Source organism: Canis lupus, chromosome 38, assembly GCF_003254725.2.
Source record: "Canis lupus dingo isolate Sandy chromosome 38, ASM325472v2, whole genome shotgun sequence".
NCBI classification, from domain to species: Eukaryota; Metazoa; Chordata; class Mammalia; order Carnivora; family Canidae; genus Canis; species Canis lupus.
Genome location: NC_064280.1, coordinates 21047261 through 21059431, shown reverse-complemented (window position 1 = coordinate 21059431; position 12171 = coordinate 21047261). Strand labels below are relative to the sequence as shown.

At 50.4% G+C, this 12171-nt stretch overlaps 1 protein-coding gene and 1 long non-coding RNA gene across 2 annotated transcripts in view; one reads left to right on the top strand and one right to left on the bottom strand.

Annotated features, from left to right (window-relative positions):
- Positions 1 to 8274, bottom strand: part of LOC112643051 (uncharacterized) — a 39244-nt gene extending 30970 nt beyond the window's left edge. The window contains exon 1 of the long non-coding RNA XR_007409034.1: positions 7461 to 8274. This is a non-coding gene — a long non-coding RNA (uncharacterized LOC112643051). The remainder of the gene's footprint in view (positions 1 to 7460) is intronic.
- Positions 1 to 12171, top strand: part of LOC112643047 (nitric oxide synthase 1 adaptor protein) — a 275681-nt gene that overhangs the window by 144362 nt on the left and 119148 nt on the right.

Here is a 12171-nt window from a genome sequence, read left to right as displayed (position 1 = left end):
GAGCCTGTGGATTGTGACTGGTGCCCTGAAGAAGTCGTTAAGGGGTGTGATGGGGACCTAACGGCGCACCCTGATGTTAGTTTGGGGTCATCGGGAAGGCTTTTCTGGGGAAGATGTTCCTGACTTTTTTTTTTTTTTTTCTTTCTGTTCCTGACTTTGAATCGTTAGCTTTCTTACCTGTTTCCTTTCTCCTGGAGGCGGGGGTCAGCTCACTTTCCCTCCTTTGAGGCTGAATGTCTTCCTGAGCTCTGTGCTAGTTAGGGAGCCAGTGAGAATAGGCCCCTTAGCCCTCCGCTTGCTCGTCTTTCTTTTTTTTTTTTTTTTTTTTTTTAATTATGATAGTCACAGAGAGAGAGAGAGAGAGAGAGAGGCAGAGATACAGGCAGAGGGAGAAGCAGGCTCCATGCACCGGGAGCCTGATGTGGGATTCGATCCTGGGTCTCCAGGATCGCGCCCTGGGCCAAAGGCAGGCGCCAAACCGCTGCGCCATCCAGGGATCCCTCGCTCGTCTTTCTAAGCTGGTGCTGTCCTCAGGGAGCTCTTAAATCCTCCCGTCTTTAGGAGCCTCCGCCACAGGCCTGCTGCGCTCTGCTGTTTCTGCTGTAGGCTCGTAGCTTTTCCTCCCCAGAGGGCCAATTTATCTGGGGGCCATGGCAGGGGGTGGGGGGAGCAGGGGAAGACAAGTGGGTCTCCTTGCACCATTCGTTTCCCTTTGGGTTGTGAGCTTAAGAAAAGCATCCTGCACGACATAATAACCATTACAGAAAATGTGCTTAAGCTAAAAATAAAATTATCACTCTGAGTTATAACGTTGAATTATCATTTAATATTTATCGATTATATGCTCCCAGTCTTCCCCCCCCCAATGCATTTGTGACTGAATTATCAATTTCTAGATATTAAAAAATGTATAACATTTTTAGGGGATGTTTAATATTTTAAAGGCTGCTTTTTAATATTTAAGAGGGCCCAATGAACATTTCTGTGTGCACTTTTTGCAAATATGGTAAACACATTCAGAATCGTCTCTCCTCTGTTCTAAACACAATCTCCTCTGTTCTCTCCTCTAGAAATATTTGTTAAAAATATTGGGGGTACCTGGGTGGCTCAGTCACGATCCTGGGATGGAGTCCCTCATTAGGCTCTCCACTTAGTGGGGAGTCTGCTTCTCCCTCCCTCTCTGCCTCTCCCTTCCCCTTCTGCACTCTTTGTCTCTCTCAAATAAAATATTTTTTAAAAATTGAATTTAAGGGGCACCTGGGTGGTTCAGTGGTTGAGCATCTGCCTTTGGCTCAGGGCGTGATCCCAGGGTCCTGGGATCGAGTCCCACACTGGGCTCCCTGCAGGGAGCCTGCTTTTCCCTCTGCTTCTCTGTCTCTCATGAATAAATAAATAAAATCTTTTAAAAAAATAAAAACAATTGAATTAAAACCTAAAAGGAACAGTTTTTGGACCAGGAATGAAAGAGGGGGAGTGCTCTCTCAGACTTTAAACCTGCCCCAGAAAAGGGTATCTGTGCACCTTGCATGTGGCAGGAGAGCTGACCACACCCCAGCATGAGGCCTGTGCCCTGGGGACCGTCGTTCATGGTGGTCCTCAGCGAGGGGCCCGGGCCTCTGCAGCACCACGCGTCTGATAGCTAGCCTGCGTCTCGTTCCTAAAGGAGAAGATCCTAAGGGCCTGCCTCCCGGCCTTGTTCAGGGTTTTGCTTGTCCATAGGGCACGGCCCCGCCACGGTGTCAGGAGTCAGGGGGAGGCACGTAAGCGGGGGACAATGCTTGTGCCAGATGTGTTTGCAGACAAAGACCTGGAGCTCGAGGAAAACCACGTCGGAGAGAGGCCGCGGCACTCCCAACAGGTGTCCCGATGCGTGCGCGGGTGGAACTGCAGAGAGAGATGGGGCGGTCGTCCCGGTGAGAGGAGCGGCACGTGCTGCCCGAGAACGTGGACCCGCGAGTGGAGATCTGGGCCGCGGGAACCCAGGGCTTACGGTCGGGGTGTGGCGGGGGTCAGACACGCGGTGTCCCCGACCTGAGGTGGCGCACATGGGGAGGGCGGGAAAGCCTGGAAGGAGAAGAGCCTGGAGGGCGGGCCCAAGCCTCCGAATACACAGCCAGCTCTTCCTTGGGCTTCCCCTGGTTTTGGCACAACAATTGCCCATCGATCCTTCCACCAGGAGCACCAGAAAAGCACTGACGTGCCTATCGTATGTGTGAATATAAATGATGAAAGGCCTGCGTGGACACTACCGAGGTGGTGAGTCCCAGGGGAGAAGGGAAGGCCAGGTGACCCCTGACATAGGGTGCCACTTGCCCTTTGCTACTTTTTTTTTTTTTTTTTTTGCTGGCGTGTAAGTGGCTGCGAAGAGGCTGAACAGGTGTGCAGACTTTCGGGGATCGTGCAGAACTGGGGCACATGTTGCGGTTCCAGGACTCACCCCAAGACAGGGGTCCTGGTCAACACCCCCGCTTTTGGCTGGGAGCCCTGACAGGTCCTGTGTTGGGAGGGGTGCAAACGGGAAATAGAGGGGCGCCCACAAGGCCGGCTCGTGGTCCCTGATCAGCTGGGCTGGATTGAGGTGCTGCTGCTCTGTCCACGCGCCCGCGGAAAGCACAGAAATCCTCTCGGGGGATTCTGCTCGGGGGAAGAGCGGGTCTTTCAGAGCCTCACGTTACTCGCTGGTGTTTCGTATGCGATGTAGGACAGCCCGGGACACACAACCGGATGTTTGAGAGGCAAACCGAATGGGAAGCAAGAAGAGAACCAGAGGGAACAGACCGGCTCCGGAGCCTCGTGCATCGTGGTTGCCACACGGGGGCCTTAAAACAACCGTGATCCTAAGCTTAAGGGGCAAGAGAAGGTGCAGAACTTGGGCAGGGAACTGGAATCTATTAAAACGAGTCCTAGGAACTCTCGAACTAGGATTTCTGTGGGACCAGGTAATACCTTAATCTTTTATTATTTATTTATTTTAGAGAGCGAGCAAGGCGGGAGGGGCAGAGAGAGAGAGGGAATCCTAAGCAGACTCTGCCCTGAGCATAGAGCCTGAGTTGGGGCCTGATCTCTCGACCCTGAGATCATGACCTGAGCTGAAATCAAGAATCAAACGCTTAACTGTGCGACTTGGGCGCCTCTATCTCAGTCTCTTATTAGAGGCAGGAGTTGGGGTGACGTTGGGGTGTGGGGCTGATCCTGACGGCTGTGATTGTCGCCAGGGCTGCCTCTGGGGTGTGTATCCTGCCTGTGGCTTCGGGGGCCGGGGAGGCAGGGTCCAGCGTGAGAGTAGGAGCCAGGCCTGGGCAGACACAACGTCCGAGCTGCTGGTGGAGAGCAGAACCTTCGCTTAATAAGAGGCTGGCTGGGTGCCTGGGGTGAGGAGAGGGACAGCTCCAAAAAGTCCTTTTTGTTTCCTTTGTATATTTTCCTGTGGCCAGTCGGGGGCACCCAAAATGGCTTAGCAGCTGCCTTTTATTTTTGTAATTTGTACTTGATTCTCTTGTTTTATATTATAGTGATTTGTAGCTTCTATTTTTATTTGCTAGGCTGGTAGGTGCTGAAGCCAGTTTCTTCTTCTTCTTCTTCTTCTTTTTAAAAAATATTTTATTTATTGATTCATGAGAGACCCAGAGAGAGAGGCAGAGACACAGGCAGAGGGAGAAGCAGGCTGCCTGCGGAGAGCCCGATGTGGGACTCGATCCTGGGACCCTGGGATCATGCCCTGAGCGGAAGGCAGATGCTCAACCACTGAGCTACCTGGGGGCCCCTGTTTCCTTTTTCCATTTCTTTTTTTCTGCATGTGTCCTCTCACCCAACAGCAGCACGTTACCTTCATGTAACAAGAGCTAAGTAAATATTTAATAGGAGGCATAGCTCTCAATGGACTTATTAATTTGAGCTCCTAAGGTGCTCCCTGGATGATGATGACAGGGTGGTAGTCATGTAGTGGAGATGTTTCTGCTTTTCAGGGAATGGACAGCGGGGAGGACGGAAGAGGATATGGGAGAAAAAGACTGGAAGGGGGATGGAGGGTGCGAGGCCAGCGCTCAGAGCCTCGCTGACACTCCATCAGGGACTTCTGTATCCGTAGGGTCTAGGCAGGAGGCGGAAACTATACCAATAATCTGACCAGGGGAAATTTAATATGAAGAATTATTAACTAGTAAATGAGAACTAACTGCGTGAGGGGTAAAAAGAGTTTTAGAGGGACGCCTGGGTGGCTCAGTGGTTAAGCGTCTGCTTTCCGGCTCAGGGCGTGATGCTGGAGTCCTGGGGATCGAGTCCCGTGTCGGGCTCCCTGCGTGGAGCCTGCTTCTCCCTCTGCCTGTGTCTCTGTTTCTCTCTCTGTGTGTGTCTCTCATGAATAAATAAATAAAATCTTAAAAAAAAAAAAGAGTTTTAGAGAATAAGAGCTCTAGGGCCGAGGGTAAATTTTCAAGGAAGGATAAATTTGGAAAGAGAGTCCTCCAAAGTTTAGATCTCCTGAGAGAGAAGGAGTCCGGGGCCCACTGGATGGTGGGGAAGTCACTGGGCACTCAGTGAGGGGAGGATGCGTGCCACTGAGTCTCCCACATTCCAGGGGCCAGGAAGTCACCCACTGTGCTAGGGAAGCGAGAACAAAGCACTAGAACCTGGAGGAGAAACCCTTCTTACCGCAATGTCCTTCCAGCACCCTCTGCTGACAAGACCTCATGTCGTGCCAGCTGGCACAGGAGAAATGTTTACAGCAGCTCGGTCCAGTAGAAATAGAATGCAAGTCACATATGTGATTTAAACTTTTTCTAGGAGCCACATTAAAAAAGCAAAAAAGAACCGGGGTATGTTGATTTTTGACAGTGCGTTCTTTTTTTTTTTTTTTTAGTGCGTTCTTTTTTAACCCAATTTGGCTAAAATATTGTTTCAGTATGTAATCAGTCTGAAAATTATTGAGCTATTTTATGCATGTTGTGCTAGGTCTTCAAAATCTAGTGCGTGGGGACGCCCGGGTGGCTCAGTGATTGAGCATCTGCCTTCGGCTCAGGGCGTGACCCCGGGGTCCTGGGATCGAGTCCCACATCGGGCTCCCTGCATGGAACCTGCTTCTCCCTCTGCCTGTGTCTCTGCCTCTCTCTCTCTCTCTCTCTCTCTCTCTCTCTCTCTCTGTGTGTATGTCTCTCATGAGTAAATAAATTTAAAAAAAAATCCAGTGTGTGTGTGATACCTAGAGCACTTCTCTGTTCACACCGGCCATATTCCAAATGCCCATCGCTGTGTGGTTAGTGGCTACCATGCTGAATAGTGCAATTTGCTCAGAAAGCTGGTCATACCATCGTGGATTTGGAGCTGAGATGCAATAAATTGATAACTGGCTCATAATTATAATAATTATGTGGCCACATAATGGAATATTGATGTTCTAAAAAGTTACAAGAATTTGGAAGGGGGGAAGCTTTTATTGTGCTAAGTCAAATAGCACATAGCATTGTGTATAAATAGAATGTCAGTTTTGGAACAACAACAGCTCCGAACAGAAACCTATGTATTAATAAAAGATAGGGAAATGCACTAAAATGTTAACAATGGTTATCTTCGGGAAGTGGTACCAGGCTGCTTGGTTTCTTCTTCCTACATTTATGTATTTTTCAGATTCTCTTTAATGAGCACACTGTGAGTTGACATAAAATCCATGCTCTCATAGCACCGAGGCTTACGGGGGCCCAGGCCCTCGGGCCTAGTTGGTCATAATTAAAATGGAGTTGACTCCAATGAGTGTGCAAACCTGGCTTTATAACGTGCAACACAGATGCTCTTCCGAGTTTGAAAAGTCATGACCAGGAGTCCCCAAGGTGACAGAAACTGCAATCTCTGAATTTCTGGATGAGAGGAAGGTGGTTTATGCTGTTTCTGTTAAAAGCTGCTTGGTAATGGCCATCGTTGGAATGCTAGTCATTGTTCATTTCCTTTTTTCCTCTTGGGGATCAGGGAATTAAAAGGCCATTATTGGAACTGATTTATTTTGCCTCTTCTGTATAAAGCATTTTATCCCCTCTGCTCTGTCATAAAAGGTAGAGGTTCTTTTTTTCTTCTCCCCAGGGGAGCTGAGGATGGGCAGTGCTGTGACCTTTTGCACCGTTACGTGTGGGGTCTGTGGACACAGCTGTGAGACCGTTTTGGGCACTTGCTCATTTTGTGGGACTCTCTTGGTGTCCTGCTTCTGTTAGCCTGCCTCGGCGTTATGGTGGTCTGGCCTAGAAAGGTCGAAGGTCCACGGGACCGACTCGAAATCGGACTGTATAAATTTGAAAGAAGCAAGTGCTTTTCGACTTTATTATGAACCAGATCCTGTTGTTAAATATCGGTCGTGGATACTCCCCTCAAATCCTTGGGATAACCCTCCAATGTGTAGGTACGGCTGCTTCTCCCAATTTTCTATGAGGGGAAACAAATGCATTGAGACTGGGGAGTTTGCTCTTGGTCACATAGGTAGCAAGACGTAGCTGCAGAGTTCAAATTTCCACAGCCCAGCTTCAGAGTCTGTGCACGTCAGAATTAAGCCAGTGTAGTGGTTCTCAAACCTGCACGTGCCTTGGGGTCTACTTGAGTGAGGTGGCCGGGTGTCCCTGGAGCAGAGTGGGTTTAATGAAGTGAGGATGGGAAGCCACATGGGGTGCTGAGCGCTCTATCGTATTCTGTAGATGGTGGACAGTCAGTCGTTTTTGGACAGGCCGTGGCCGTGTCGCAGCTGCGCTCTAGCAGTGTCTTCCAGTGGATGCTCTTCTCTTGCGAAGTCGGCGGGATCATTTTGGCATCTGTGCTCCCTATGCCTCCAGGGGGCCCCAGCTTCTCAGCCCCTCCCAAGCAGAGCCCGTCCGTCTGGTCTTCTCTCTGTACCCCGTACCGTGTTCCATCCCCATCCTTCCCCGCTTAGGCCCTCCTGTAAACTCTTGCTGCCCTGCTCTCCACCATCCCAGTCTGGTTGAAAAGATCTACATCGCAGGATGTAGATGCAGAATGTGCCGTTGGAACTCCCGAGCCCATTCCAGAAAGCACAGGTGCATGTTCAGCGTCCCTGGAAGAGGACCCCCACCTCCCACCCCGGAAACACACCCTGCCCTCTGTTCGTGGCCAGATGGAGTGGCGAGTTTGTGTTCACGCAGGAGAAGAGGCCATTCCTCCTGGGGTCCCACAACTGTACCCTGACTCCGGCCCCTTCTCCTTCCATGTGCTGCTCTGGAAGGGGCACGTGCAGCCTGAGTCTCCACCTCCCCGTTCATGGAGAGTTGGGCTGCGACTTCTTGTAAATCTGAGAAGTCCCTCAGCGAGTCCTTCATACGTGGGGAAGATGCAACACGGGAGAGTTTTCCTTTCACCCACTTAAAAACCTTCTTTAAGGTCGTGAGGTTAGACCCTGGGGACTTGATCCTGACAGCTCGCCCTTGGTGGAGAGGTTCCCGCAGCGCACCTGAATTTGAAGGGTCTCTTACCTGTCTCCCTGCAACTGAACGCTCTTCTCCCCGTCTCGATTCGATTGCCTGAGGAGCATCCAGCATGGCCCTGGCTGCACGTTTGCTCGTGGGCTTCCCTCCACCTGCCCCGGCGCTGGTGCTTTCACAGTGGTGCTTTCGCTTCCCTTGCCCTGCCTCCCCCAGCTCGGCCTCCACACCTCTGTAGGCCCTGACCCGTGGGCACACCTGTAGAGGGGCCACCAGGGGATCGTCAGGGCTGAAGCGCCAAAGGCTTCAGCCTCTCGGAGCGCGGTCAGTGGTGCAGACGTGTGCCCCAGGGGAGGCAGGCTTTGGTGGCTGGATGCTGCTCTGCTTAATCAAAAGGCAAAGAGGCAGTTCCACAAAGGTGAGGGCGGTTAATCCCCAGTGTTCCGTCCCTTGGTCCACGCGGGGCTGGCGTGGCAGGAATGCTAGCCCACCTCACCCACTCCCACGACACCCCACACATGCACATACGTGTGGTCCTGTTGTTGGCCGACACCTCTCTCTCATCAGTGCCCCTGTCTCATCAGTTGAACGAATCCTAGAAATAAAGAACCTGAGAGCTGGAAGGGACGTGGAGGTCGTTGGGCCCCGCTCATAGAGGTGAGAAACGGAGGCCAGAAGGATCCTCAGAGCGGGTTGGGAATAGAGCCTGGAGTTCACGTCCCTTCTCCTAGTCCCGGCGTGACGTCATGATGGCAGTGTCCTGGTTAGCGTCTCATCCCAAAGAGGTTCACCTATCACCTACTTTTGGCGAAGGCCTTTTAATTTTTTTTTTAAGGTTTTATTTATTTATTCATGAGAGACAGAGAGGCAGAAATGCAGGCAGAGGGAGAAGCAGGCTCCCTGCGGGGAGCCTGATGCAGGACTCGATCCCAGGACCCTGGGATCACATCCTGAGCCAAAGGCAGACACTCCACTGCTGAGCCACCCAGGCATCCCTATTTTGAATTTCATTACTGACCTCATTTGGTTCCTTTCCATCTTAGGTGCTACAGGGCGGGTCAACCCTACAGTCCCTCCACTGGTCATTCTCCAATTGTAATGCCAACCAGCAGGTTTGAAAACCTACCACATTAGGTGCCGTGTCAGTGTTTCTTCGGTTGCTAAGCACAAAAGTGACCGTTGTATTGAGCCCTGATAAATGCCTGAATCCGTGTTCCGTGTTTTTCCATAGCTATCTCACTTAATCCTCAAGGAAGTATCTTCAGGTGACTCCTCCCTCACAACATGCCATTCGTATTGGGCAGCTAAGGGGCTGCAAGCTCAAGCAGTGTGTCCGAGGGCACCCCAGGAGACCGTCTTGACTTGACCCCACCTGCCTGTTGTTAAAGCACATGCCCCCCACCCCCTCAACCCTCATGCAGCCCTGCGAAGCTCTGAGGATGTGGGGCAAGTCTGTCCTTCTGGGCTTCTGATTCCTTTCTCCATCCTAATAGAAAAGAGTACTCCACTTTTTTTTTTTTTTTTTGCAGGGTGTGGGGTGGGTAGGAGTCTTGTTCCTCCAGTCTCTAGGGACACCTGGGTGGCTCAGCAGTTGAGCATCTGCCTTTGGCTCAGGTTGTGATCCCGGGTTTCTGGGATCAAGTCCCATGTCGGGCTCCCTGTGGGGAGCCTGCTTCTTCCTCTGCCTGTGTCTCTGCCTCTCTCTGTGTGTCTCTCATAAATAAAACCTAAAAAAAGAAAAAGAGAGAGAGATGGAATCTCTAAATCTAAACCCAGGGTGCCCAGGCTGGCCCCCAGTCGCAGCGAGGCTGGCAGGTTCAGGGCCACCTCTCACCAGCTTGCTCCCTGACCCGCCCCCCTCTCCACAGCCATCAGGGCAGCCTCCTGTGGCTAACCAGCTGGTTACTTGGGAGTGAAGTGTGGCATCTGGGCGGTAACATGTTCATCGGGGCCTCGCCTCACCTCTGGCCCTCGAGGAAGCACAATCCGTGCACTCATCTTGGTGTCTGGTGGGAGGGTGGTAACTTCAACCAGTTTATCCACTATTTACCTTGGAGGCTGGCTCAGCTTTGCCAGAGAAGACTCTTGACTCTTCCTTTCTGGCAGGGACTCTGGAGTTAATCTTTTCAGGAACTTCAGACTGAAAGCTAAAGTCATTCAGGTCTAAGACCTGTGTTCTTATTTAATTGGGTAAATTCTTATTAGGAGGACCACGGATCGTGCAGGCGGGATCCGTTTTCTAACATTGACTTCAATCTACTAAAGCATTTATTAAGCCATTTAACTCTAACACAGACCCTGGAAAGGCAATGCAGCTGCTGGGACAAGAGGTCAGGGTATTGGGATTTGAGGATTTGATTGCCAGAGTTCCACTAATCATGCCCTCACCCAAGGCCTTAGGCTGGTCACTTTCTCTCTCCGTTCTGCTCTTTTTTTTTTTTTTTTTGACATTATTTATTCATGAGAGACACAGGCAGAGGGAGAAGCAGGCTTCATGCAAGAAGCCTGATGCAGGACAGGACTCGAACCCGGGACCCCAGGATCACACCCTGGGCTGAAGGCAGACGCTCAACCGCTGAGCCCCCAGGTGTTCCGCCCCCGTTCCCGTCTTTTGCACCAGAACTCAACATTAAGGCCCACTGAGGAGCAATCCCTTTTTTAGGGTGGTGCCTGGTTTGTTGGGGATGCTGGTCAATCTCAATTTCTAGGCACTTAGGACTTTGGATTACCTCTGCCTGAAATTATGCAGGCAATTGACAGTTGACTGACAAGAATAAAAATGAGAGCTAAAGAATTAAAGCATAACCAAGTCCTTTATTAAAAGCATGCTCAACTCAAGTGGACACGGCCACCTGTTCTGACGCGCCATCAGCTACCCCCACGTAAAGGGAGACTTGGCAGGGAAAGGGTCAGCTTTGTATTTTGAAAAACCTAAGTGTGCTCTGCAAATACAAACTGATACAGTTGCTGTTACTTTTGCTCACAGTCAGCCTCGGAGGGCAGAGTGGGAGGCCCGTGGAGCACTTGGTACACGGCCGGGTACACAGCCGGGCACGCGGCTAGGCTCAGCACGGCCCCAGTTTGCATGAGCCAGGCCGGAGAGATGTCTTTCTTTCTTTCTTTCTCTTTGAGATTTTATTTATTTGAGAGAGAGGCAGAGACATAGGCAGAGGGAGAAGCAGGCTCCTTGCAAGGAGCCTGATGTAGGACTTGATCCTGGGATCTTGGAGTCACGCCCTGAGCTGAAGGCAGACGCTCAACCGCTGAGCCCCCCAGGCGCCCCCAGGCCTGCGAGAAAATTAATCACATTTCATACTCAGGCATTTCTTTATAGGACCGGGGTGTTGTTTTTAATGAAGGCATCATTCACAGTATGCTGCCCTATGTTAGTAGTCTCACCTGGCTTCAGGTCACGAACGAGGAAGAACACAGGGCATAAGGCAGGACTGGGGGAGACTGGACGTGCCACGTCGGGAAAGCAAGCGCCTCTTCCTTTGGGTGCGGGCAGCCCCGAGCAGGGATGCACGGCTTGGAGAGGGGAGCGTGGCCGGCTGTAACCCTCACTTTAACTCCTTCAGCTGGGTGTCTCTGAGCAGGTCACAGCCTGTGTTGCCTTTCATGTTGGCTGTGGTTTGACGATGTATCCACAGAGGGAAGCAAGTGGGGGATTTAAGGGACGTAATCAGAGAAGCCACTCTTAGGTGATCTTCATTGAACTTGCTTGCTAGTCTCCATTCCTTTTGCAAAACCTATTAATGGCTGCTGTTGCTTTATGCTCATGTGATGTTTGTGTGTCCCAGTAATTCTCCCGCCATGAAGGCTGAGTGCAGAGCGAGAGCCAATTGTGTAAGCGCCTATCCCTGTCTGCGCCGGTTAAATTTGCTTTTGTAACTGAATAACTTGATCATGACATAAATGGAATGAGTGGGAGGAGAGGGAGCTAACATGGATTGAGCACCACTGTGTGCCAGGCACTCTTCCAAGCGCTTTAACGTCTAATAGCCTGTAATTGCTGTGTTTAGAAAACGAAGTTGAGCGTTTCGAACAAAACTGGTTTAAAAAAAAAAAAAAAAAATGAGTTGCTACAAAAGAAGTTGCAGGTGAATTAGGTGTGGAGATGGTAATGGTAAGAAAGTCGAAGTGAAAGAAGAAGCCGTGGAAGGAGGAGTCCGCATCCAGAAGTCTGTGTCATCTTCAAGCTCTTCATGCACTTGCAGGAAAGCAAACTAGAAATCAGGGTCTGTGTTGTTTAACTGCCCGAGGTCTTCCTTGCGTAATCTGTGGACCCACCCCTAGAGGAAGGATCACCAGTGTGCATCGAAAATGTCAGTAAACCTACATTTCTGTGCTCATGTGAAAATGCTCAAGGTATGCACATTTTTTTTTTTTTTTTGGTGATTCATTGTTTTAACATCTGTTTTAACTAATGGGACCATAATAGTCTTGATAAAAAGTCTTTTACTATAAGAGTAACTGAAGCCGAATCAGATATGAGCTCCAGATGGCTCCTACCCATGTGCAGGTGCCTGCAGGTGGGCTGCCGAGGCTCAGCTTTGGAATGAGTCTTTCAAGTAACCATTGCGGTCTATGGCTCATGTTCTCTTATGCAAGTTGCTTTCTTTTCTTTTTTTCCCCCCCTCAGTTATTGAATTGGATTAGATTTTAACCTGTCAACTATTTCTAAAACTCAGTGGACTGCATCAGCTAGGATTTTGGAGCTCTATTTTGAGGATAATGAAATTTGGCCTAAGATAACACTACC